Here is a 22250-nt window from a genome sequence, read left to right as displayed (position 1 = left end):
TAATGGTGTGAACGACCTTGGCAATTCATAAGCCTAAAGCCATCCCACAGCTGATCACTCAACCTCCTTCGCAGCTACCAAGAGCAGAGAGAATATTCGTAAGTCTTATGAAAATACAGCTAATGTGCCGTAACCCATTTATGACGAGTAATCATTGTGAATGAAAATATCTTGGAGGTTCCTTTTTGTTGTTACATAAAATGTATATGTACCTATAATGCAAACTACAGTAATGTGCACGAATTAGTGTTATTCATGTCGTGTTGGAACCAACTCGGCATTTTCCCTCCACTTTTGTTTTGATCAGGAGGCACATGGTGTTTTCGCCATCGAGCACTCTAGGTGTTCCCTTTTCGACGCACTGTTGCCCATGTACACCTGCTCCATAACAGAGAAAAAAAAGTAAGTGTTTGAAAACCTGTACATGCAATAGGCAAGTAGTTTGGTTTATGTTACCGAAGTAAATGAAGCTGGTAACCCGGTATTTTTATTGTGAATCGAGGGTAACACAAGGTCATGCGAAAACAAAATTGATTTCGGGTTTTTGGCTACAGTTTGACAAAACTTGCTGTTAGAAAGAAGTATGACAGTAATTTGTCCATATGCTCAATATCATAAAAGTTTCAGTGTGCCCTGGATAAAATGTCAGTAGATAACGTAACGGTAAAGTAACTCCATTTACCTGTGCTTCATGGCTAACGTAACCTATCCCTAACCAAATGTAACGCAGGCTACCGTAATCTCCCAGGCGGTTATTACTGCAGGTAGAGCCCGGTAGCGCCCTAAGTATATATACTTTCATTATGTTACTTATCAGGCACTGATATCCACAGCACTGCATAAATACATGAATGATGGATAGATACATAAAGATATATGTCCTCAGTTATATATATTGATACATTAGTTATATTTTCGGTGCAGTACACGCCATAACGAAATGTTCTATAGTCCCATATCGTTTAGAAATGGTTCAACTTTCAGGTTTTACAGCTTGTGACTGTTGGGACTCAATTCGTGATTATCCGACCCCACCAGCCATCATCAACTGCCTACACTGGTAAGAGTTTGAGTAGCTGCACTTCACGTGCTGTACATAGGTTTTTATTTTTGCATCATTTGTATTTTTAGGTTTTCCTTTATTGTGTCGTCTGTATTTACGCTTTTCATTTATAGTGTATTGTGTTTCATCTTTTATTTGCCATGTATGAACTAGGCTTTCTTCTTGTGTTGTATGTACATAAGGCAATTTACATTGTATCGGCCGTCCTTAGTTTGAGTTAGAGACATCTAGGAATTACATTGCTAGTTGTTGTCCGTCTGTCGTCGGTAATCAAGTATTGACCTGCAACTTATCCTTGGTCATAACTATATAACTAGGTTTGGATACTCGTGAAACTCTTTCAACTTGTTTCGTAGTACCAAAAGAACTGCAAAACATAAGTTTCATAACTTTAGGATCATTGTAAAAAGATAATCCCGGAAATTAACGTGGCTCATAGCTTAAAAATCTCCTCTTTGACCAGGGAACTAAATATAGATATTTTTTAATATTTCCAAGCGACATCTCCTGCAGGCGACTCGTGTTCCGTGTAACATTCCTGATTTATACTGTTGTGTCTTATTTTTGTGTTTAGTTTTTCATAATGGTCATGTATTTTTTCTTGAAGTGGCTAACATTATAGCATTGGAAGTTTATCATATTCGAGTTGAGTTTGTATAAGGGTAAGCAGGATTATATTGGGTTCAGTTAGATTTGCAGAAAAACAGCTGAATGGTTACCGTTACACTTTCGGTCCTTTTACATTATGGTTAGTTTAGGTTGGATTTATTTTGGCCAGGGTTAGGCTTGGGTTTTTCGGGATTGATTAGCCAAAAAAGTAAGTTACGGCTATAATAACGTTGAAATATATTCATGTATTTATTATGCGCATGCTTGTGCTTTCATGTTTTGTTTTAAGGTTAGACATGAAATTGTGTAGGTATACGTAACAAACGGTGGAGGTTAAGCTGAATTAGTATCTGCATAGCAAACAAATAAGTTTACACTGTCCCAAACGCGAAATAACGTCACATTTCTCAAGGCTGTATAATCGTCTGTTGACGGAAGGGACGACGCGTCGGTCATGTAGAAGACTTTCCTCCAAAGGATTCCATCATTTCAGTGTAACACTAGGATCCATGTAAGAAAAGGGTCATGGCCGTTTTTTTGGAGTACAGTCTCGATAAAGAACTGCTCAATCCAAAGGCCTAAATTTCCCTGCTACTGGAAGCAGCTCAGTCTTCGGCTGCAGGAATCTTTCGATAGGTCTGGGTAACACCAGAACTATTGTAGAAAATAGTCCTGGGGTAATTATAATAGTCATAATATATATTTATCTGAGGCCCGACTTTGATATGGGTACCATTGCCCATGATCACTTTTTTTGCCATGATAAGCGAGGTAGGTGGGCTATATAGGTACGTTAGTGTATATGGTGTGGGAGGAAAGATTACCAAGGTCAAATGTGGACTAGTAGAAAACGGGAGGATATTTGTCAAAATTCGGAGAATACTGAATGATTTTTGGTTAAATTCCGCACCAAGAACGATACATTTTATTGCTTTTATTTACGTATTGTTTTGAGTGTTGGAGTAGAGAGAGAGAGAGAGAGAGAGAGAGAGAGAGAGAGAGAGAGAGAGAGAGAGAGAGAGAGTATGGCTGTCAGTTGAGGTAGGTATTTATTCAGAGGGCGGGAAGGGAGAAGAGGTTACGGAAGCTGATACAGATGGGTGATCTGCAAAGTTAGACTCAAGTCAACAAAGCGATTACAGACTGCAGCAATTGTTTAAAGGGTTTAGAACATTTAATTTTGACTTTATAAAATACAGTAAGTGTATTAAATAGACGGAAGAGGAATAGAATCGTAGCCCAGCAGACAAAAGGTCGGAAAGAGAGAATACAGAGAATACAGTTGTTTAGATATTTGTATATTGTATGGAGAGAAGTGAACCGGAGGTTGGAACATTGGTTACATGGCAGCAGGCGAATAGGTGAAGCGCTGATGAAAGCTGTTAGATATTGCTGGTGGAATGGTATGGCCCCGGGTGAAGTGCACTGCTGACACGTGTCTCCAAAACTCATATATATATATATATATATATATATATATATATATATATATATATATATATTGTGTGTGTGTGTATACGGTACGGGTAAGAAGTTATATTACTCATGGAGCGTCATCTTTTGAACTTTCATTAGTCAGATTTTTATACTTCTGTTTGCGCTCCGCGTTCACATTTTCATTCCTTTTTTTATTTCATTTATACAATACTTCAACGCAGTGAAAGCACATCTTTGCATCTTTTTTGACAAGTTTCTTGCTTAATCTCATTTTATGGCATCTGTTTGTTCTCTCTTTGGATCTTTGGAAGGACGGTTCACTTTTGATGTCATCAAACTCGTTTTGAAAACTTTAAGGTCGTAATCAAGTGTCCCATTAACCTTCTCTCCCACATGGCGGACAAACTTGTGACCTCTAAACCCTTACTCGTCTCCCTGAATTCTGGTACATCCTTTTGTTGCCATCCACTGTAACTTCTGTATTAGTATGTTGATCTTGAAGTGCAGTGTGATCAAAACGTGAGAAGGATATTCTTTTGGCTTATTGCACAATGTGAATAGTTTTCTTACATGCATCTGTGATTTTGACATTCACAAGCAGATACTCTGCCTCCTTAAAAGTCTCCTGGGGTGTGGCTAGGTACAGCGTCGACTTCCAAGCTCGTGTTACACAGATTTCTGCAGCTTATTTCGGTTGGATGATATGTATGCTCAGGCCTTCTTTCACTGTGTCCCATTCTCACTAACCGGGATTGAATTCTGTCAGCCATGTATCTGACGAACTTTGTAATCCTCCTCACTCCTTCCTTCATGACCTTAGCATTGTCCACGAACGTATTCATGTATGATTCTAACCGTGGTAGATCCTTTCCAGTGACGAAATCCCACATCGAGAACGCTCCTCCTCCATGTGTCTTATCTCCCCTTCCACTGAAGTGTTTTCCCGCCATTGAAGGAGTCTACCCCTTTTATTCCTACCAGGAAATTCAGCTTCTTTATCAGTCTCGTATTGTGTGGTGAAGTGTCATGCTGTCTGGCAGTCCAGATACAGATGATCCATCCGGCCTTGTCTCGTGAAAAACGTAGTTCACTCATGGAAATCTCAAACACGATTTTTCGCTGAATCCGCGTTGTCTTCGTTGAGTTCCTCCTCTGTATTCCATCATTAATTTGCATTTCCATTATCTTTTCCGGTATTTTACAGACCGTCTTCATCAGAAACGCGGTTCTGTGGGCCAGCACAATTTTCCTGTCTCCTTTCTTATTGGTTGGTACGACATTTGTCTTTTCCGTACTCCTGTGGCACTTCCCTTCAGCAACATCTAGAACAGCATTAGAATAGGCTTGTTAAAGCATTCCCGGGGACTTGTTCAGGCTGTGGAGAGACAAACATCAGGGCCGTAATCCATATGTGGATCAAGCCCCTTTAATAGTGTGTTTATGTCTTTTCTGGATGTTTCATTGCTTTTAAAGACCATCGCCTCTCTCCATGTCACTGGTGTTGCTGCAGTGAATTTGTCATTTGGCTCCTCGCACATCCATCCGTCATCCTCGGCAGCTCTTCCCCTCTCATTCTTTTAGCCTCAATGCTGCTTTATAACTGACAGTCTATTCCTGATGAATTTATGGAGAAGCTTTGCATTATCCTCTGCCATGTACACAATACCCTTTTCAAGCTTTCATTGTTCCTCCATTCTTTTCCTGCTGTACGCTCGGAAACCTTTTGAAATGGGTGGTTGTAGTGCCGCTTGTATATTCTCAATAGCACATCCCTAGATTCTTTGGCTTTTTGACGTCTTTTATTCGAACACATCTCGCTGATTTTCAATCTTCCCTTTGTACTTGTACTTGAAGGTTAAACGCACCCATTTCTCTGTATCCTTGCTGCCGTGTGTCAGGATAGCATTTAGCAATGATAGTGTATCATTCCCCATAGATTGTGTTGTACTCCTGGACGTTATGATGCAAGGCATTTTCCTGTGAGCACTAAAAGAATTGTTTCTGTAACTTGTCCACGAGAATCTCTCTCTCTCTCTCTCTCTCTCTCTCTCTCTCTCTCTCTCTCTCTCTCTCTCTCTCTCTCTCTCTCTCTCACGCACACACACATATCTACATGTGTGTGTGTGTGTGTGTGTGTGTGTGTGTGTGTGTGAATATGTTTATGTTGCACAGACTGTGAATACCGAGGAAGTATATAAAGCACCTGAAGTGGTTTATTAAGAGCATCGTGACCACTGTGTAGACCTGACTTCGTGGATGATTTTCAATACTTTTTTACCCCCCGCATCCAGTCGCGTTAGGTACCATGGTAGCCTGTAACTGCCGTCGGGTGATTACAGGTCCTGACAGTGGTAGTGATTAAGTCGTTACATCACCTCTAAAGCCTTGAAGGGATGTGGTTGATCAGAACCCAACAGGTTGCTGGTCCAGATAGAATGCCTTTTGCTCGCCACTCAACAATAGAAACAATAACTCTAAATCTTGTTGTCGTTGGGCCATCATCGCCATTGCAAACAATAGGTATGAATATTGCTATTGTTTGTGTTCTGCAGTGCTCGTTGGGTCGTATTGTCCTACTCGCCCTAAACAAGAGGAATAACGGCTAAATTCTTTTTTTTTTTTTGCTGTTGTTAGGGGTCCCTCAGTGTCCATTAGTTCAGGATTCCATGTACATTATCACTGTTATCGGCAGCAGTATCTCTAAATGTCGCTATTGTTAAATTCTAGTAACTTTTTTATCGTTGCAGGAAACGCATTATCACTGACATATGGAAACAATAGGGGTAAAGTGCTGCTTTTGTTAGTGTTTCGTAGTGTTCATCGGGACATGTTTTCGCCTGCTCCACCACTGAAATGAAATAATAGTTTTGAAATGTAGTAGTTTCCTAAAGCCTTGATGTAGCGCCACGTACAGTATTACCAACAGACGGAAAGAAAACGGTTGATGTTGCTATTTTGGCGTCGCTTGTTGTAGCGTGACAGTTGTGGGATTGCCTCGTCCGTCCGTCCGTCTGTGGGGGTCGCAATTTAACTTTCAAATTAATCTTGGTCACAGCTTGAAAATTTAAGTCATTTCAGAGAGTGAAAACGTAAAGTTTCATAAGTTTAAATCAGATACTCAAGGAACTTTCCACATCTGTTTTCCAGCAAGAAAGACACAGGAACATTAACTGTGTAGTTTGGATTTTGCACGAGTTATACCACTTATTGAATATATATATATATATATATATATATATATATATATATATATATATATATATATATATTTATATATATATATTGTAAAGATGATATAGCTATTTACCATGTGTCTTATAGTTGATTATCATTATGTAAACAATTGAATAGCTCAAGACTTGTAATTTTTTTTTTTTTATGGCCTTATCAAAAGGTTTAACCTTTGGAACTTAAACTTGTCTGGTAACTTGAAGAAAGTTTGCACCTTCAGCTGCGGAACTTGGTACAGATGGTTTTGATGTTGTTCCATCATTGTTTCCTCCCACTCGTATTGCTCTCTCATTAACCGTGCTGCACCCCGGGCGACGCAGGTTTTCTGTGAAACACTCCGTCTACTTCGTCTTGCCCATGGTTGCTGCAGTGCACCATGTGTACGGCGATGGAGTCCCATAGTAAGTTTTCTTACTGGTCCAGTCGTTACAGTTAAAAAAATTTTGCACTTACTAATAGTATCTTCATTATATATATATATATATATATATATATATATATATATATATATATATATATATATATATATATATATATATATATTCTTTCTTTCAAACTATTCGCCATTTCCCGCGTTAGCGAGGTAGCGTTAAGAACAGAGACCTGAGCCTTGGAGGGAATATACTCACTTGGCCCCCTTCTCTGTTCCTTCTCTTGGAAAATAAAAAAAAAAAAAATGGGAGGATTTCCAGCCCCCCGCTCCCTCCCCTTTTAGTCGCCTTCTACGACACGCAGGGAATACGTGGGAAGTATTCTTTCTCCCCTATCCCCAGGGATAATATATATATATATATATATATATATATATATATATATATATATATATATATATATTATATATATATATATATATATATATATATATATATATATATATATATATATATATATATATATATATATATACTCCGCCCACATGAAAATCATCTTTGTGTAAATTACATATTCGTCAGTAGACAAAAAAGAGTACAGTCTTGTTGAGGAACTTTTCGCTGCAAAGGAGAGCATCATTTCCCTGCTATTGATTGTGGCGCAACCTTGAAACTGTAGCAGTCTCGTAAAAGGGGTCCTGGGGTGATATGAATATGAAAAAGAATATATATATATATATATATATATATATATATATATATATATATATATATATATATATATATATATATATATATATACTTTGTCGCTGTCTCCCGCATTAGCGAGGTAGCGCAAGGAAACACGAAAGAATGGCCTAACCCACCCACATACACATGTATATACATAAACGCTCATACAAGCACACACACACACACACACACACACACACACACACACACACACACACATATATATATATATATATATATATATATGATTAGTTTTTGATGGTTTGGTTAACCTTTTTGGCACAAGGTTACGAGTCGTGAGCAAGACAGGGTTACGGGTCAGGCCAAAACTCACGTCTTCATTCTCAAAATTCGCACTGACGTACTCAAAAAGCTCGCACCGTTATACTACGGAAAAAAGTTTTTAATGGTATTGTTTGGTAGTTATTGGTGGTTCTGAGAGCAAGGGCTATTGCTGACAGTTCAGTAAACAATAGCTGTCAGTGTTGGCCGTGGCCGGGCTGGGGAGGTTATCTTCTGTGGTAGGAGGCGACATTAAAGTGCCTTTAAAGGTGATGGTTGATGAGGAGGCAGAGTCAAGCCAAGTTACCAGGCACCCGGACGAAGCCACGTCCGCAAGCCATTCGGACGAGGGGCTTGATGCTCGGCCATGCGTTGGAGGGTATGGGAGGAAGGAAATTGCGAGGAGGGATACGAGACAAAGGATATAGGAAGGACTCGCATGGGAAGAAGGAAATGGGAGATAGGATGGTCGAGTGGCGATACATAGGAGAATGTAAATGAGTGAGACTGTCATTTGTGAGGATGGATATGGGTGTAGGAAATAATGATGCAGAAGTGCTAGATATGAGAGACCCAGTGGCAACTGGTAAGAGACAGGAGGGAGGGAAATGGGAAGGATGGTGTGGGGAAAGAGGCTGCAGGGACAAGGTAGTCGGAAATGTGCTGTAGAGTAAATTGGTACTGTAGTTTACAAGACCTCCTCCCTATTGCATCTCACTGTCGGTGTGGCTGAAGTGTTTTCCACTGAGGACACTTCTGAACTTGTCAGCTATCTCTTGTCGCACCTCTTGACATCCTCAACGACTCGTCCCTCTGAAGCCCGCAGCCTGGCTGGCCCTTCTGTGACCAGCAGTATTTTCCTGATGAATTCATGGTAAAGTTTTTTGTTTTATTCTTCTATGCTGACAACGTTCTTTTCAAGTTTTTTGTCCCTTTCTTACCCACTACACTCATTCTTTGCTCTCTTGTTTTTTTGACGTCTGTCTGAACCGCATCTCTCTCTTAACCATCCCTTGATACTTGAAACTAAAGGTACCTATGTTCCTACCCTTTTATCATGAAATCCACAGAACTTTCTAAAATGACCTTTATCATGGGCGCTGAATTCCATCACCCAATATGTTCAAGCCCCCCATTTATTTTTTTAGTTCTGCGTAGTTTCCTCACTTATATTTCCTCTTTGATTCTGGCTCCATCTCACCACATAAAGTCGAGCATTACATAGTGACTTTCCAGTTGGTGTAATATATGTGATTTACTCAGTTTACACCCACTGTGTGTCAAGGTAGATTTAACAGTTATGGGGTTTCAACGCCAAATGAATTTAGTGTACTCAGTGACATGATACAATGTGTGTGTGTGTGTGTGTGTGTGTGTGTGTGTGTGTGTGTGTGTGCAAACGGTTATTTTCAAGATGGAGGCATTATGTTAATGAGCAAAGGGAAAACAATGGTTGTGGAACCCAGAAGTCTGCCGTTTTGTACTTAGATGTAACTGTCGTTGACCTAAGGTTAAATGTAACTATCGTTGACCTAAAGTTAGCTGTAACTGTCGTTGACGTAATGGTTGTGAGTATCGTTTAACCACCTCAGGTCACTTGTAACTATCGTTGGCCCAGGATTAGTCGGGAGCGTCGTTAACTTCAAGGTTAGGTATAACTATCGTTGACCCAAGGTTACCTTTAGCTCGTTGATGAAAGATTAGTTCTAACTATCGTTGGCTCAAAGCTGATTAGAAACAGTAATACCCAGATCTTTTCATTATGGGTTTAAAAGTTGGAAAGGACTTTACAGTAATTTGTGATATCCTCAGTAATAGCCAAGGGGTTTTATGAATGCCGGGGAATTCTAAAGAAAGGCTCATCAAAATTTCATTGATCCATTTGAGGAATATTCCATATATGTAATGAAAATGTAATGGACGTTTCACAGAAATGTGATGTGATACAATTAATATATGTATATGGCAAAAAGTTTGCGAGTCAATGTGATATGAGTTTGATATATCAAGATAGAAATTTCTGATATAGCAAAAGCGATATGAAAATGACATTTAAATGGTACACTGAGAGTATAGAAATTCCAGTGAAATGTTATAGCTGCGAGGGAGACTGGTCTAGCAAGGCTCATGAACGGAAGAGTACGGTAACATGACCCAAGATATAAGAACCGTAGAAAGACTTGAGACAAATACGATAATGTTTTCCCTTTATAGCGATCAAATGTACAGCGGGCAGAATGTGACCTAGTCATGGGCATTTCTGGTGAAAGGAATATAGGATCAGTGAAATAAGATATCAGGTGATTCTTACAGGCAGAAAGGTTATATGAAGAGAGTAAGATGAAGGAAGGGAGTTCCATAGCTTTGCCGCCGCTCGATGGACGAAGGCATCGTAACGGTCAATCCTCGTATGGATGGTTTCCACACAAACTATGGCAAACAGCAGCCCGGCCTTGTTGGCCCGGACGGACACGTGCCCACAACTCACGAGAACAATGTGATAAAAAGAATTCCTGGACATTTCCTTAAATGGTATATATGTTTTTTCCTCATAAAGTATTGTAAAACCATCGAAGTCCCATTAGATATATAATTATCATTTACATCATGAAATTTGAATGGGGACATTACGCGCGCGCGCGAGAGAGAGAGAGAGACCTCAGTGAGCGGATTTTAAAGAGCCTTTATGCAAATCAGAACGAGGACACTGTGCAGTTCAGCCACGGCAAGTATGCTCTCAGAATGGCGTCAGCTCTGAACTGCCGTACACGATGACGAAACCACTGACGGTAGGTAAATCACCTGCTGCCAGCGAGGAGGAAATTCACCTTTAGAGTATTATTGTCTGTGCTTATAAATGCCTCGTGACTTAACTCTGATATTAAGGGAAGAATTTGAATAATTTCCTCGAAGCTGAAATAATTAATTATTCACGTACGTAATCTTCCAGGCAATTAAGCCGTAGGACATCAAGAAAATTGAATTATTTCGAACCTTGGGTAATGGACTTAAAATTTTGCATTACTGTTGTGTCAGACCTGTGAATTCGAGGTTACCTGTAGGTCCGTGTTGTAGATAGGATACTGCTGTAGAGTTGCCATGTTTATTTTTCCTGGTTGCTGCCAGAGCCCATACTTCTGAGGGCAATATTCATAGGTCAGAGGCCAGACGTAGCGTGAGGGCGACATTTAAAGTGCAGACTTTGCCCCATTGCGACATTTAGGGCGTACGCCACGGCTGGGGATAGGAGAGAGGAGGTGGGGGTTAGAAACAAGAGCAAACATTTGTAATCTTGTGAACTTGTTCGTGTGTATGATGTGTTCACATCTCCAGAATGTGGGAATGACTCATTGATCTTCAGTGCGTAGAATGTACGCTGACACTAGACACAGCCTACGGGGTTGTGAAGTGTACCATTAACCCGCTGCGTAGGACGGTACGGTTCATAAACACCACTGGAAGATGCCTTTTGCGTGTGATGGCCAGAGCGTCATACTCAGTGGTCGCACAGGTCGTGCTCAAGGGTCGTACCCTCATGTTTAAGGCTCGTAAAGTCGAACTCGAGGCTCGTACCGTCGTGTTCAAGGATCGTACCGTCGTGTTCAAGGATCGTACCTTCGTGTTCAAGAATCGTACCGTCGTGTTTAAGGATCGTACCGTCGTGTTCAACGATCGTACTGGTCGTGTTCAAGAGCAGTACCGTCAAGTTCCCGGGAGTGAAAAAGTTCCCACTAAATGCTTGTCAAAGATTATTTTCTCTCCGTTCCTTCATGCAGCTGGTTCCAGGCCATCACACCGCACATAATTATCAATCATGGCGTCTCGGCTCGTTGTATACCAGTGTATTGTCTGTATTTTCAAGACATTCCTTCCTTAACATACCTGTACAACATTATTCATTTTGGGAGAGAAATTAAGATGAAAATATTGGCGAGATTTTTTTTATTAGACTGTGAATCTCTCTCTCTCTCTCTCTCTCTCTCTCTCTCTCTCTCTCTCTCTCTCTCTCTCTCTCTCTCTCTCTCTCTCTCTCTCTCTCTCTCTCTCTCTCTCTCTCTCTCTCTCTCTCTCTCTCTCTCTCTCTCTCTCTCTCTCTCTCTCTCTCTCTCTCTCTCTCTCTCTCTCTCTCTCTCTCTTTCAACTAAATCGTACACGTTCATTGATAATTTTTTTTTCTAGATTCTTAAACTAACTGAAAATTCATGGAAATCACTCCAGCGCCTTGAGATCCTTGTTGTGAGGAAGGGATACTCACAATAATAAGATCTTTTGATCTTGAAACAGATAAAGTAAATACTGTTCAAGGGAGTGAAAGAAAGTAATGAATAATGAAGTGCTTGAGGAAGAGCCAAGTAAGTCTATGATGTGTGTGTGACGAGTAATGGTCAGGCACAGCCACTAACCTGGTATGCAATCATACGAAAAGGAAAAAAAATAGATTTTAGAGAGGTGTTGGGAACCATCATCTCCCGTCGAGAACACTCGAAATACCTGCACGTGTTAGGAAATACCTGCACGTGCTAGGAAATACCTGCACGTGCTAGGAAATACCTGCACGTGTTAGGAAATACCTGCACGTGTTAGGAAATACCTGCACGTGTTAGGAAATACCTGCACCTGTTAGGAAATACCTGCACGTGTTAGAAAATACCTCCCACGTGTTAGGAAATACCTTCCACGTGTTAGGAAATACGTGCACCTGTTAGGAAATACCTGCACGTGTTAGGAAATACCTCCCACGTGTTAGTAAATACCTCCCACGTGTTAGATAATATCCGCACGTGTTTGGAAATACCTCCACGTATTAGAAAATACCTCCCACATGTTAGGAAATACCTCCCACGTGTTAGGAAATACCTCCAGGTGTTAGGAAATGCCTCCACGTGTTAGAAAATACCTCCACGTGTTAGGAAATACCTACCACGTGTTAGGAAATACCTCCCACGTGTTAGAAAATATCCGCACGTGTTAGGAAATACCTGGACGTGTTAGGAAATGCCTCCACGTGTTAGAAATAAGATAAAAGATATAGAAAATAGGACTGCGAAAGTGACTTGGAAAAGAAACGGGAGATGGAGGGGAGTGTGATGGTTTGCAAGACGTCAGAGCACCAAGATAAGATGAAGATAACCTGACCCAGTGTGGCATCATTCCAAGGAAAAACAATTAGCCACCTGCACGAGGACGAAGCCATAGAATACGATAAAGTTATACAGGAAACATCACAAGTTATCCAAGGATCATCACGATCGTGTGCGTCTTGTGAGAACTGTGTGGGAGATCAAGCAAAGGAACGATGCTGAGTGATGTATGACCAGCTGACAGTAAAAATTGCAAAGTAGATCAAAATGTTTGAAATATTTTGAAGTGTGGGTGATAGTATAGGAATTTGAAAAACATGTTAATTTCCGAGTGCTTTTAAGTCGAGAGTGATTGCTGCGAGAAGAGTGAGGCATATAATGCTGAAATCACGTTAGTCTGTGCTTGAATATATATATATATATATATATATATATATATATATATATATATATATATATATATATATATATATATACACACCCCAATAACTGACCTGGCACATTTTAAAAGACGAGTTTTTCACTTCCTCCAAAATTCGTAAATACTTTCCCTTGTCTATTCTTTTTCCCTTTTCATAATCCTCTATATTTCAATTAAGGCCCGGCCTTGGTGTGGACTTTTGTCAGTGACTGGAGCCTCCAACGTAATATATATATATATATATATATATATATATATATATATATATATATATATATATATATATAACGTGTGGGATTTGGAGGGAAGTTTAAAGTTGTACGAGGAAAAATTGGAAAACTGAGTTAGAAATTTCGGTGACTTGCCCAACTCAAGTGCGCAAAAGACAGAAGACTCGACCAAAGCAACAAGTCAGGAGGGACGCTGGTACAATCCTGGCGCTCAGTGTGATGCAGTGTTGGTTGTGACTGATGACATGTAAGGTAGTGGGGAGTGGTACATGGCGATAGAAGGTCTCGATGCTTCTGTCATATGGCGGGGGGGGGGGGGGGGGGGGGGGGGGGGGACCTCAGGAACATGTGTGTAATACGTTATCTCTTCCGGTGACCAAGACTTCACACGACAGAAAAACGTATTTTGCTAGCCTCAGAGGCTCACCACAACGCGTACGTTCTTGGATTGTCCTGCCTAAATGTAACCCCTTCTGACCAGAGAACTTCCCGTCGCACAAGTTACGTAACCACTGCACATACCGGGGTCACTCTATAATTTTGGCATATTGTTATAAGGTCTTTTGTCATTGACGTGAACTCGTTTAAATGAGTCTTACAGCTGGCCAGGGGAAAGCGATCCTGCAGTATGCACAGTTTAGTGTACCGTGTCAGGGATACATATACAGAGAAGTGGATAGAAAAGGTTAATGATAAACGCAGACCGCATGGGCAGAGGTAGAGATTCAAGCGCTTTGTTAGAAGACTTGTATAAACTAGTAATATCTTAGCCTTTCACTTGAATAATCTTATCAGTTGGAAAAGTATTGAATGTATCCATGAGGAACAACGCTGTCGAGCCATCAACTGAACCTGAACGCGACCAGAGGTGAGCTCAGTCCTTCCACTGGGTTCTGGGTTTCTCCTCACGTCCATGTTGCTTCGTGTCTTCCAGCACCGTCCTTCTCTCTAGAAGTGCAAATGTTTGGGTGACGTGTTTGACTTGAATGTTCAGTCGCGTGTGTGTGTGTATGTGTGTGTGTGTGTGTGTGTGTGTGTGTGTGTGTGTGTTAATGGCCATCCAGAAGTATTTAGTCATTAAATCCATCGTGTTTTTTAACACATGACTGTGAAGAATGTTTAATTCCATTTCCACCTCATCCTAGACAAGTTGTGAGACGACAAAAGGGGGAGAGCAGGACAAGGAATGCAAGAAAGCATAGTTGAACAAGCAAAATGAATTTAATTACAAGCAAAAATTATAAGTAAAGTTGCATGGCATGGACGCTTGCCTTTGGGGATGAGTGATGTTCAGGGCGTAGACGGGAAAGTGTGAATCGTGTTTGTCTGGGGAGTGTGGCTTCGATGGGTGTATGTCTGGTAGGTTGGAATTTAAGACTGAGCTGGGAGGGCGCCTTGTTCAGTGCTTGTCGCGTTATTTTAGTGGGTATGCGCTTCGTCTGCGTTGTATTTGTTCGGGTAAGAGGGATCTGTGAGTGGCGGTTGCTTAAGAGTGAGGCAGGGATAAGCCTTTTGTTTGTTCTTGGGGATTAATGCTGGTTATGGGGTTTCTATTGGGGTGGGACTAGTGCCGTCGCTAACTGTTTGCATGCTACATTAAACCAAAACTAAGATATGCATCTCATGTTTGGTCAGCGCACTCGGATAAACACATAGATCCACTGCAAAAGGTCGAGAGGATGTCAACAAAGATCAAACCAGGATTAAGACAGCTGATTTACAGTGAGAGTTTAGAGGCCATAAACTTGTCTGCCATGAATGTGAGAAGAGAAATTGGTGACTTGATCACAGCCTTTAAGTGTTTAAACCAGATTGACGACGTCTAAAGTTGAACCGTCTCTGAAAGACGCAAAGACAGAACAACCAGAGGACATAACATGAAATTAAGCAAGAAATTTATTATAGATGATGTAAAGAAGTACTTATGTAATACAAGAGTCGTGGGTGAATAGAATAAACTGAATAATGAACTTGTGAATGTGGTCAACACACAAAAGTTTAAAGATTTGTATTTCAGGAAAGAAAGTTCAGGAGCTGGGGTCCCACATGCGTGTAAAACTCTCTCTCTCTCTCTCCCCATCTTGTGTATATGGGTAATTACATAGAGACTGACACACGAGACTTGTCTTAAGCGCAGAATATTATTCAAGACCACCAGTTAGTGGTTATTACTGGGTACACCGTAGTCTCATCATCGGAAATCAAGTTTATCTTAAAGATACGTTGCACGACTCCCTGTCCTCACGTGTGGGTGTATCCCTGCCGTAGATACTGTGCTGGGACAACTGTATATACGTATACACATGTATATACGTATACACGATCTACAACAGTAAGAGAACAGGTAGATGAGCACACGAATGTTAAGGGAATAAAGGTAATTAAGGGAAATTAAAGTTTTCAAGAGTGTGACTCTTCTTTTTTTTTTTTTCAGAAGGTAATATCCCAAGGTGGGTGCAGTAACTCGTCTCTGGGATATTGCTCACCACTAAATTACAGGTCTGAGTTCTGGAGTAATTCCTTCCCGCACGACACGCTCGTTTATCAAGGTTTCCTGCACTAACCTCACTCCTCGCTCCTCACACACACACACACACACACACACACACACACAGACTATCTTCGCTGTCGTGACAATTTTTGTTTCTTGATTTAAGAACGTTTCCCGCCTCAGTTCATGAAGCAGGTGGGTAGCTCGCTCTTCCTCCTCTTGTATTTCTGTGGTGATTTCTAGTTCCCAGTTTGAGCTTTTGTAAGTGATTTCAGATATCTCCTTTGACGCAGTCATTCACATACGATATTGATGGTTGTTAAAGCCTCTCATACCACCATTTTCAACTCCCCCATTCCACACACACACACACACACACACACACACACACACACACACACAGAATTCTAGTCTTGTACTACAATATCACAATTTGCAAGTTACTTGAGGCATATTGAGGCAGACGTTCTGGGATTTTTTGATTTTCACTACTTTATAGTCCTTAGCACAAGCTGTGCAGATATTAGTAGAGATACAGAAGATATTTCAAGTCTTTGGTTTTTAACCTTTCCACGAGAACTGAGCAAAAATACTGTCGAACTCCTCAGTCTTCCTAGGGCGTTGTACCCATCAACGTGCCTCAGGTGTGCCTGCCGACCCCCTGGCAGCACCACCTTAACGTGAGCGGTGTTACGTTCTTGGTTATGGTTCTACCACATGCCCGGGTTTCACGCCACATGTCCCCACGTTGTCATTATAGTACCTACACCATGCGAGGCACCTGAAGCCCACACGTTCTGTCCCAGGCCGATGATCACCCGCAGCACACGATGTGGCCTACTACCATCAGCTGCACGAGTGTTCGTTTGAAAGACTTCATTGTCTATGTCTACCCACCTCAAAGAAGGCAGGTGCTCCGGGGAAATTTGGCGTTCCTAGATACGCAAATGCGACACATTACATGGCATTTATAACAATGCCACACGTTTCATCATGACGTAACCAGTGTTAGTTATTTTCTAAAAAAAAATCTCCTTGAGCAAGTTATTTTCATGTACATGTTAATTCTCTACGTATATGTGAATTCAGAAGGACGTGTTATCTTGGTGTATAAGCAGACCTTATAAGCTGCTACAACTATGCTGCCTCAAAGCTTCTCGTTGAAGGTCGAACAGCTAAGGTGCTAGTCGCAAAAGTCCCAACATCGAAGCTGCTGGTCTACAGATGCTCATATGCTAAACTTCTTGCCTCTACAGGCCCAGTAGCTAAGCTTTTGAGTGACCAAGCTCCAAGAGTTTAAGTTGTTGGTCTTTGAAGGCCCCAGCAGCGAAGATACTGGCTTCTGAAGCCGTAAGAGACAACCTGCTGGTCTCTGAAGGTCTCGCGGAAACTGTACGACCGATGATACAGCCTCGCGGTGTAATCTCTTGAAGGGGGAGTTCGGTAACACAGGGAAATAAAGATTCTTTTAATACACTTCCACATGTAAATGCTCTGCCCTCATATCTTTGCAACAGCACTGTACTCCTCCCACTCAAACCACTCCATAACTAACCAACAGCCTTTGAATAGGAGTAAAGGAGCTTACTCCTATCTCACACTTCAACAGCCTCTACTCACAGATGCCCCCACTCTAACCAGACATACACTCATGTGAAACCACACACTCCAGACAAACACAAGTCATATTTTCCCGTCAGCGCTCAGGACGACACCCATTCTTACATGACCTCAAATACCGGTTCCGAACTTCCCAGGACCTCTCACGCCTATGATACAACTACCACAGTGAAGACACAGAAACTTACTGTTCATTTGGCCCTCGCTCTCCCCATATAGACACACAAATCACGTTGTATGATTTATATTGTTGCTCGGTGGACGCGTCGGGCTTCCTGAGCGCTGCGCATGTTTCTTGAATATAGAAACGACTTATAGGGCGGAATATATATATATATATATATATATATATATATATATATATATATATATATATATATATAGAGAGAGAGAGAGAGAGAGAGAGAGAGAGAGAGAACAGGAAGTTTTATGTGTATAATTCAGTTGAGTATTCTAGGTATCAAGTATTTGTGCAACAGGAACGCGACAAGACAATGCCTGTGGGCTTAAACCCAATAATTTTAAGAATATTTTATGGTCTTGTAGGAGACATCCCCCTGAAGTGTCATTGCTTTGGCCATGATACGTCCCGTCCTCAGTTTTTACGATAGAAAACGCCTTATTTTTGTGGCCAACATGGCTGAACCTCCATAACACACGTAGATGGTCTTCATCTCGCCGGCGAGGGTCTGTAACGAAGTTTAAAGTTGTTTGGGCCAGATAATTTGTTTTAAAAAGATCTTGATGCTGATTTACGTGGGGAAATAAGTGTTCCTTGTCTCGCAGTACTAAATTTATGATTTTTTTTTTTTTTGAGAGAACTTTTTGCCGCAGAGAATTAAATTGCTGGTCGTTTGGGGGCAAAATTACAGTTCTTTCAGGGGGTTAATGGATAGTTCTGCTGGGAATGGGCAAAACTGTTGGACTTTAAAGACAAATTAATTGGCGTCGTGGGATGGGTGACAAATTACCGGTTGGAGTTAAAGTTGCAGGACTAAGGCAAGAGGAGTGCCTGCGTGTATCACGCTATGCTTCACGGCCAGTTCTGACGACACTCCTGCAGATCTTCGGCGATAATTGGTGGTTGGCAGGCTGGCTGGCGAGGCCAGATAACGTGCCTGCCAGATCGTTCCACAGATGGGAATGTGAGGAAAAGAGGAGGCACGTGTAACACACATACCGTCTTGGGTCATTGATGTTTATGGGGTCTTTTGTTGTCCGACGAAAGAATTGTTCTGGAAGTGGTGGGCGTCGGTCCACAGCGCGTCACCAGAGGGTAGGTTGGGTGATGTGTGTGTGTCCATCATCCACCGCGGATGCTGTGAAGAGTTTTATATGTTCACTTATAAACAAGATGAAAAAGTCTTCAAAGTTTCGCTCATATATCTTGTAAATTTTTGTGGATGTAAGACAATTTGTGGTAATGATTTTCTTTTCTTTGCACTACTTTTTATGTGGATTTGACGACTTTTCCTCTCGAAGAAAGTTATTGCATTTACAGAGTCACGTCCATATCTGCGATGGATGTTTGCATAGGAAGACATTTCAGCTGAAAAAATGTGACATTGGAGATTCTTTGAAGGTAAACTGATTCTTGTGTTATTGTAAGGAAAATGTGGGGTAGAATTTTTTGAGGGGTAGTCAGTCTCTGCAGGGAACTTTTCGTTCGAAAGGATTTCATTTCCCTGCTCCCGACCGAAGCGCAGCTTCGAAGCTTGAGGTTCCACTGTGAATGGAAATTCAGCTTCAGCGAGGCTGTATCCTCGTCAGTGAACGACAAGGAGTGCAATCTTATTGACGGACTTTTTCCCTCCCAGGTTGTCCATCATTTCCCTGCTCTTGGTTGGGGCGCTGCATCGAAATTGCAGGAACTTCACAAAAGGGTTCCTGGGGTTGTTGTATAAGTAAGAAGTTGATTTTATATGTAAGAGAAAACTGAGCCAATCCGTCCTTGTCGTGCCAAAATTGATCTGACCTCAGACTTCCCATCAGCGATCTTCATAGGGGCGATTACTGACGATAGATGAAACGCCCTAGCGCTCGCCTTTTTCCAAAAAAGAGATCCCGGAAGTGGACCAGTGTTCGATGCACGGAAGTTCTGTGAACTTCATTTCACGCGCTCCAAAAATTGGCCCCATTTCTAATTCTTCTGACATGAGAACAATACTCTCATGTGTTTCCTTAGATACTCACGTATACAGACTGATGAGTTGACAAACTGACCGACCGCCGCCTGGTACTGCTTTGCACTCGGATGACGAGGCCATTAATGACAGGTGTCTTATAGTTTGTAACGGCATGAATTATCTGGCATTTGTTATCTCGAGATGTATCTAATATTCCAGGTAGCTGTCTGTCCTCGTTCGTATCTTGGCTCTGACACAGGGCGCGAGGTCTTTTTTCATTGCTGTGTTGCTTGTGGTCTCGCGTGTGTGTGCTCCGGAACTTCGCTTTGTTGAACCATATTGCGAAACTTCACTTGGTATCTCTTGAACCACTAGAAACAAGTTTCACCATTGCACCATGATGATAATCCAACAGCGTTTCACTGTACCTCATTATATCCAGTTTGTGAAAAAAATGATATGATTCGCGTAATTAATTACTATTTATATGTCGAATGAAGTGAATATTTTTCATAATTACGTCGGCGTATAATGAAAAGAAATTAGTTTATGATTTAGACACTGTAATATTCGTATAATAGCGAAGGCGACCATTAGATATATAGCACAACGCGTATATGTCGCCCCAAACTATCCTCTTATTGTAATACATACCAATAGAATTTCCCATAACCTTTACTGTATATTATAGTTTTCTCTTGGTGTCTTACGAGACGCTTATCAGAAATTCTTTCAGCACTTTTTTTCCCATTATTTTTGGAAACAAGAACACGGAAGAGTGGCGGCAACATTTACATAAGTTTTTCCCTGCTGTGATAAATCTTCTGAAAAACCTCATGGGTAGCAGGTAATATCTGTGGCATTGGAGTTATCATGTAATGATAACTGTATAAAGAGAAATGATGATTTTGCCTACTGACCACTGTTCTCGAGGAATCAGGTCCATCGCTATCGCCAATTGCAGGTGTAACCATGAAGGGTAACGAATCCACGCAAGGCTGATAAAGAGCTGAGGTTGGCGTATCGAGAGAAAGAGAGAGAGAGAGAGAGAGAGAGAGAGAGAGAGAGAGAGAGAGAGAGAGAGAGAGAGAGAGAGAGAGAGAGAGGAGGGGGTAAATATAGAAGGGGTTTGGGTTTGCCAGTTCTAATTCTTTCCTGGTAATACTTAACAGTTTTAAACTATTGACTTGCAACAACAACTTGCAGAGAAGGTGTTGGCTGAGACGTCTGCTGTGTGCAAGTTACAAGTTGTCAGACGTTGGCAGAGATGAAGGATCGGCGGTAATATAAGGGAATTATTAAGGCAAAATTACCCCCTGTTTAGGGAGGCAAATGGTTCCGTTTTTCAACGGTTTATCCAGCCTGGCTGAACCTAATTCAGGGTTATATTACACTTAAGTTTGAACGATGAGCTTTTTACCTCTAAAGGTCTCGATAAGAAGTATTAAGTATGGTGGGAGTTAAGTAAGGTTAGAAGAGGTGGAAGCCATGGTACCGAGTACTGTAATTCAGTGAGTTTCGTAATTATTGAACTTGAGATCTTAGTCACTTCATCACCTTTTTTTTTTTTTATCAAGTAAACATTGCTTTTCAATGCATACGATAGAATGATTTTGACCGGACTGTGCGAGACACGGTATCTTAGAAGCGTTTGTTTCTCCAAGCAGGCAAGGGCACCGTCGATCCTGGAAGGGAAATCAGTTGTTGTTGGGGTTGACGGCCAGCGACTTATGAAGAAGGCCATTAGGACGGAGAAAAATCAGATGATCAGCTGAGCCATGTAGTGCTGCACATAAGTAATGTCCAGCATCATGTGGACGAAGAATGGTAATCTACATTAAACCTACTGGAAACATTCTCGACCCACAGAAGGGGTTTTTCCCCTTTTTTTATACTGCTTTTTTGGGGGGGGATTAGGATTGGAGGAGCATCGTCGACTAGTAGCTCGTGGGGTTTATAAGGTAATTTTTCAAATGATGTGTCATTCACTAATTGGAAGCAGTGTGCAGACTGTTGATGGCCTCATTAGAGAACCTTGCTAATGAGAAGCCTGACTTGCATTTACAAGTGACTGCTTACAGTAAACACGTGCACTGACTGCTTCATCATCCTGGAAACAAGAAAAAAAGAAAACGGGCAAAAGAAACTGGTATTGAAGAACACGTGTGGCGGTCTCCGCGTATCCCCCAGTCTCTTGCCAGAATACGATACCTGCTTGAAACCTGAGAACGCAGACACACAGTTACCATAGTGCGACTGCTTGCAAGGGGTTGTTGTCAATGTCGTGTGGTATGAGAGGCGAGGTGGAGGTCGAGCAAGCATCACGAAAGCGGCCGGTTCCATAAATAACCGGGCAAACATCACGAAAGAAGCGAATCACTAACGTAACCGGGCACGCATCACGAAAGCAGGCAGTCAGGTACATTTCAAGGGAACTTGTATAGTTATCCTGGTTCATTATGTCATAGACTTTGTCTTGGACTCTGGGTGTCGAGGATGTATGGGTTATGATTCGTGTAAGTCTGATCTCTAGCCGTCCTTTGTGTTGTATGTGTA

General features: G+C 41.4%; 1 long non-coding RNA gene across 1 annotated transcript in view; it reads left to right on the top strand.

The window, feature by feature from the left end:
* Positions 1–298: 298 nt before the first annotated feature.
* LOC139758045 (uncharacterized) overlaps positions 299–22250 on the top strand; it is a 28234-nt gene continuing 6282 nt past the window's right edge. The window contains exons 1-2 of the long non-coding RNA XR_011714754.1: positions 299–402; positions 985–1060. This is a non-coding gene — a long non-coding RNA (uncharacterized lncRNA). The remainder of the gene's footprint in view (positions 403–984; positions 1061–22250) is intronic.

Source organism: Panulirus ornatus, chromosome 29, assembly GCF_036320965.1.
Source record: "Panulirus ornatus isolate Po-2019 chromosome 29, ASM3632096v1, whole genome shotgun sequence".
NCBI lineage: Eukaryota > Metazoa > Arthropoda > Malacostraca > Decapoda > Palinuridae > Panulirus > Panulirus ornatus.
The sequence above is the reverse complement of the archived record's forward strand: the minus strand, read 5'-3'. Positions and strand labels throughout refer to the sequence as shown.